This window comes from Primulina eburnea, chromosome 9 (genome assembly GCF_022965805.1).
Source record: "Primulina eburnea isolate SZY01 chromosome 9, ASM2296580v1, whole genome shotgun sequence".
Taxonomy (NCBI): Eukaryota; Viridiplantae; Streptophyta; class Magnoliopsida; order Lamiales; family Gesneriaceae; genus Primulina; species Primulina eburnea.
The window spans coordinates 25,993,595-26,000,314 of NC_133109.1; positions in this window are offsets into that span (position 1 = coordinate 25,993,595).

A 6,720-nucleotide genomic window follows, 5' to 3' on the forward strand; every position below is an offset into this window, starting at 1 on the left:
GAAATGGAGACTGAGAGATAAATCTAAGGGTCGAAAACTGTATTCAGAAGAGGATGACATAGTTCGATATCGAGATCGACTTTGGGTTCCTAGTGGTGATTTACTGAGAGAATTTAGTATGAAGGAAGCACATAATACTTCGTACTCCATTCATCCTGGAAGTACGAAGATGTATAAAGATTTTCAGACATTGTATTGGTGACCGGGCATGAAACGAGACATCTTGTGTTTTGTGTCCGGGTGTTTGACATACCAGCAAGTTAAGGCAGAACACCAGAGGCCATCCTGGAAGCTTAAGCCACTTCCTATTCTCGAATGTAAATGGGAAAATATCATTATGGATTTCGTAGTAGGATTGACGAGGACTATCAAGGGATTCAATGCCATTTGGATGATAGTTGATCGTATTACAAAATCAACGCACTTTCTACTTATTAAGACGACATTTACCATGATACAGTACGCAGAACTGTACATCCAAGAAATTATCCATTTGCACGGAATCCCAATATCTATTGTTTCGGACATAGACCCTAAGTTCACATCGTCCTACTGGAAAAGTCTGCATTCAGCTATGGGACGAAGTTGTTGTTCAGTACAACATTTCATCCTCAGACCGATGGTCATTCTGAAAAGGGTGATTCGGATTCTGGAGGATCTACTCTGAGCTTGTGTGATCGATTTCAAGGGTAGCTCGGAACCGAAGTTATCTCTAGTGGATTTCACCTATAACAATAGCTACAAATCGCCTGTAGGTTTGGCTCCTTATGAGGAATTTTATGGGAAGAAATGCATATCACTGATACATTGGGACGAGGTTGGTGAAAGAGTAGAGTTAAGCCCAGACTTGATCAAGCAGACAACAGAGCTAGTAGTCAAAATCCGAGATAAGATGAAGACTGCTCAGAGCCGCCAGAAGAGCTATACTGATAAGCATTGAATGGAACTAGAGTTTGTAATGGGCGACCGCGTGTTTGTGAAAGTAGCACCTATGAAGGGTGCTATGAGATTTGGCAAGAAAGACAAATTCATTCTGAGGTTCATAGGACCGTTTGAGGTTCTCGAGAAGATTGAAACATTAGCCTATAGAGTTGCGTTGCCACCGATGCTGGCTGGAGAGCATAATGTGTTCTATATCTCGATGCTGCGAAAGTACATGTCGAATCCTTCACGTGTACTAAATTATGAACCTTTGCAGTTGACTCCGAATATGTTTTATGAGTAAAGGACTACACATATTCTAGATAGGCAAGAGAGAATACTCCGGAATAAGGTTATTCAAATGGTAAAAGTCAAGTGGCTAAATCATTCGGAGGAAGAAGTTACTTAGGAAATTGAGACTCACATGAAGAGTCGCTACCCAGAGTTATTCGGCAAGTCTTAATTTCGAGGAATTGTAAGGTCTAAAATGCAATAACGTAATCCAAATGCATGCAAATATGGACAAAATAGAAAATGCATAATTAAATCATTTTAGTTACATTAATTAAAGGTGGTAGACATACTTACATGTTTAAAATATGATTTTCTATTAGAATACATAAAACAGTGTTTTCAATGGTTATTCGAGATATAACCGAGAAACGGAGACAAAGACCGTAACGGAAAATATTTTTTTATTAAATGATTATTTTTAATTATTTAATATATGGTATATTTAAGGTGTAATTTTTGAAAATAATGCTTTTTGAGATGTTTTTACAATGCCGAATCATATTTTAAACTATTAATCGATTTTTTACAAAAATAAGGATTTTTTGAATACTCGGCTAATATTTTTGAAAATTTTTCTAAATGAAATACTTTTCCTAATTTCTAATGAACCTACACTAATGTTATTGGGTTCATTTGTCTACCTTATTATCCAAATGTGGTATTTCCAAGCCCTAGAACTCTTCAAAAAATCACGCCTACATTAAAGAACCCTAGGGTTTCTCTCCCTAGCAAGACATGCACACACAGCTACATGTTTAGGCTTCTTCACGTCGGTTTGAAGGAAGAAAACACAGCAAAGGCTCTCCCGTCTCTCCGGCAACGTTGAATACTCGTGCGTGATACACAAAAATGCACGTCTTATTCCTTTTATACTCATAATTCATATCATATTATGTGTGAATATATGTGTTTGCATGAAAAATATGATACACTCTTATTTATTTACGTTTTTATGGATTTCACATTGGAAAAACTTGATTTTGGACATGATCTTGATGGTTCTTGTTAAAGGGAAGGGGCGGCCAGGTTAGGATGTTATGGGCTCGGTTTACAGGAGGTTTATGGACCCTTAGCTAGATGCATGGTTCAGGGATGGAACGATACAAGGGAAGAGAACGCACGGTTGGGTTTTCTTGAGGGCTAGGGATCGCTTTGGAAGAGGAAATATAAGGAAGTAGTGCAGGGGTTTTCCGAGCAAAGGGCTGGGCTCGTGAGGGTCTTAGCATCGAACCTTGGTGGTACACACACGGCTGGAGAAGCTTGGTAGTTCAGGAACCGCAAGGCTTGGCCGCGTAAACCGTGCCGCGTGCGTTGGAGAAGAACCATTCACATCCTCGTGCATGGCTCGCTAGGGCTAGTCGAAATGGTCCTAAGGGTTCGATCTTGGTCCCAGGAAGGCTGGTCAGGTCTGGTATCGTCGGTTATGGGCTAGGATCGATGGAACTTGGGAATTTTTTAGGGCTAGGGTTTGGACAATTTGTGTAGAAATTTTCAGTAGCTTCCTAAGCTTTTCCAAGGATGGCTTGAATTGGGTTGAAAATGAGTTGGTTAGGTGTTATTAATCTATGGTGAAAGTTTAGTTAAATTCGGTTTGATTCGGATTAAAACCGGGACTTCATTTCAAGTTTTAAAACGAATTATGAATTTAGTTGAGGGGCACGTCTAAGAAATTTTCGTGGGTGTGTTTTAAGGTGTCATGGTAGGTTTGGATAGATTCGTGTAGAAGTTTTAAGGTACAGGGGTAAAATGAGAAAGTTTAAGTTTTACGGGCAAAACGACCATTTTACACCTGAAAAATGTTAAGAGTCTTGACAGTGTCCCGATAACTAAAATGAATTTTAAAATATTTATTTTTAAGGTTATGGAATTTTATGATGGAAAATGATAAAAACTAAAAAACGTGTTGCATACTAATTTTAAAAAAAAAATGATATTTATGCATGTATTTTTATAAACTGATGGAAACAATACAAAAATGTTTTCAATGAAGTAGCATGATAGTGACAGTAAGAAAATGGGGATTCGTGAAGGACAAAGCCCCAGTGGAACCCGTTTACAAGACAAAGTCCCTTGGGAACCCAAAATCGAATTTCCATAGGCCAAGGCCCAGTAACGGAAAAGTGATTGCTGGTATCCCCGCCATGAAACGTCCTCATCTCTTATTGCTTTAAAAGTATTAAAAGTACTAGAATTTTTTTTTTTTAAAATCTCTCACATTTTCGGTCATTGCATGCACATGCACATAAAAATAATCTTGCACCATTTTAAAGTAAATCATCCAACTAGTATTTGAAAATTGAAAGGGAATAGTCAAACCAGAAATCGTAAAAACGTTTTACCAAACCTAAAAAGCAATAAATGTTGAAAAGTGTAGCCCATACTAAACTCTCCAAAAACCTCTCAGAAGCATAAATAAATAGTCTTAAAATCTTTAAAAGAAATCATAAAGCGTAATGCGGAAAATAATGCGCTGGTCCTCGGGTTGTGTGCGCCATCAGTCCAGTAGTATCACTCGTCAAGACCTTCCTCATAACCACCGGCATCCATCACACCTAGTGAGTCTAAAGACTCAACACACCATAATCTTAATTACGAGTAATACATAATACAGTTAACATATAACAGTGAAAAATACTTGTACTTAAAATATCGTTTTCATGAAGATGCATAAACGTTAAACCTAAACATTTTCGTAAACATTTTCATGATGCATAAAAACATTTTCATAAAAACATAAACATATTCATATTCATATTCATGTTCATGTTCGTGTCTGTTGAATTCAGATCGTTGATTGTGACTTTCATATACGTGTTAGGCGATGGATCCATCTACATGTAACCACAGTACTGGGCGGCGGGGGACACCAGCAACACTCTCGCCGGTCAACTGGGCCCTGGCCTTGCGTAATATCGTATCATCGTATACATATACATATCCGTATCCAAGGAAATACGATCGTCGGGCTCCCACTGGGACCATAACCGTCACGATATCTCCAACATATCATCGTGTTAGTCACAATCCCTTCACATCCTTCAACGTATTATCATTACTAAAAAAAACGTGCATATAACATTTTTCATTTTAAACCTAGCATGCAACATATCTTTTAACGTTATCGTTTCGTCATAAAAATCCATAGACAGTTAAAATCATCGTTTTAACATTCAAAACCATAAAATAATCATTTTAACTTGTAAACATTCATAAACATTAAAAATAATCATATTAGCATTTAAAACAGCAAATAGGGCACTGCCATGGCCTTTACTAATTTCCCGGTGTAAAATGACCGTTTTATCCCTGGACTCGACATTTTACGTTTTCGATTCTTTTCTTGATTTCATGACTCTAACATATCCCAAATAATTATTCAAGCTTACATGAATTTTCTCATAATTTTATTTAGCTTAAAAGTTGGCGTTTCCCAAATCATTTTTTAAACTTAGACGTACTTCCCGGTTTTGATTCGTTTGGACTCGAAACTTAACCAAACTTGAATCAAAGCTTCCTCACACATAACTAAACCTTTTTCAACCCAAAATAAGCTAATTATGACCCTGGAACACACCCCTATCAGCTACTGAAATTTCTGCACAAAGAGTTCTAGTTCTAGTGTGATTCAAACCTAGCCTAGCTTCGAGCCCAGCCCCTTAGCCGCATGACCAGACCCTTGGCCACCCTCTTAGGATCCTAAACGAACCCTAGGTAGTCTCCTGGACAGACGCTAACACCCCGACAGCAGCCGTCCCTTCACCCATACCCGAACAAGTCATGTGTGGCTCCCATGGAGCAACTCGTGCACAGCCTTCGTTCCAGCCCTCTTGTGGTCAACCTAGGATCATGGCTAGCCTCTCTTAGGTCCCTTGAAATCCCCCCAACAGTAGACAAGAGCCGTGTTCCCTTAGTAAGAAAAATCGAAACCCTAAGCCCATGCATCTCCAATTTTCGTTCATCATACTTCACCCTAATTTCCAGCCCTTAAACCTTCATCTATGGACCCTCAAACATGTGGAAAGACATCCCTTCAAGTTTCCCTACCATGGCAGCCCCTTTGTGCATCAATAGGAGGAGTTTTAAAAAAGAAAAACTCTTGTTTTGTGCATGTATAGCCATAAAAACGAAATTAAATAAAGTTTATCATGTTTTTCACGCAATCATGAATCAAACACATAATATGGTGTGAAAGATGAGTAAAAGGAGATTAAGGCGTGCCTTTGCGTATTTAACGCACGAATAAACGTTGACGAAGAAGAACGGCGACGAAGATCCTTGGCTAGAAATTTCCTTGAAGCTTTAAAAGCTTTTCTCTTGATTTATTTTGTGTGTGCCGTGTGCTATCGTGGCTGAGGAGGAGTTTTGGAGAATTAAAATAGGGTGACCAATTCAGTTAGGGTGTTGGGGTGGGGATTTTTAACATATTATATAGTTAATTGCATACCAATTAGGCTTAGGCCCATTAAACATATAATTAGGCCCATTAGTAGTTAATTAGTATTTAATTAAACTATTAAAATGATTTTGGTAAAACTAGTTTGTAAATTAAATAGCCGGTTTGCCAAAAAGCTCGTATTTTAGTTGAAAAACTAACACCGATAAAATTTACGTCCCGGCGTATAAAATCACCTCAAAACCCATTATTTTTAAAAATTGGAAAAAGCATCCCCCTTAACTTAAATAATTAAAAACAATTATTTATTAAAAACATTTTCTATTTTTCAGCCCTCGGTCTCCGTTCCTCGATCGCAACTCGAATAACCTTTAAAAATATATTTTAATGCAACAATATAGAAAAATATATTTTAAATATGCAATTATGCACAACATAATTAATTAATGCAATTAAAACATTAAATTAAAATACAAAGAATTTAATAATTGCATGCACGTGGTTTGCGTGGACTTTAAAATTTACGGGGCGTTACACGCCAACTATAGGCCAAGACACCGAACGGAAAATTGCCCCCGTCTTCTAGTACCATGGTTACAGCTGAGATTGATCAATCGACCAAAGGATGAAATGATGGTCACAATTAAGAACAGATTCCACCCCAAAAGGAAATGTATATGTATATGTATATTGTGGGGCCTTAGCTCCTAATCGTTATTATAATGCAATCAGATTAGGATTTAATTAATCACAGCGGAAAACGGGTTTAAAATTTCTTTTACGACGAGCCCAAAACATCTCTTCTAGATTTATAATACTAAAAATAGTATTTAATCTCAAATCATAAAACATGCCCACACGAAATCAAAACCAATCATATACAAACAACTCATATCCTCGGGACATGCCCCGGTATATAGATACACATACATATATACTGGGAACAAGACATAAACAAAAACCTCAGCCCAAGCTGTGGCTTCCTCCAGAAGTGCCCTCTCTGGCCTCCTGATATCCTGGAGTACCTGCCATTGTCCACACACAAAGACAACAACAGCCCCCCTTGGGGGTGAGCAAAGCTCCGTATGGAACAACCAATCATATATACCACA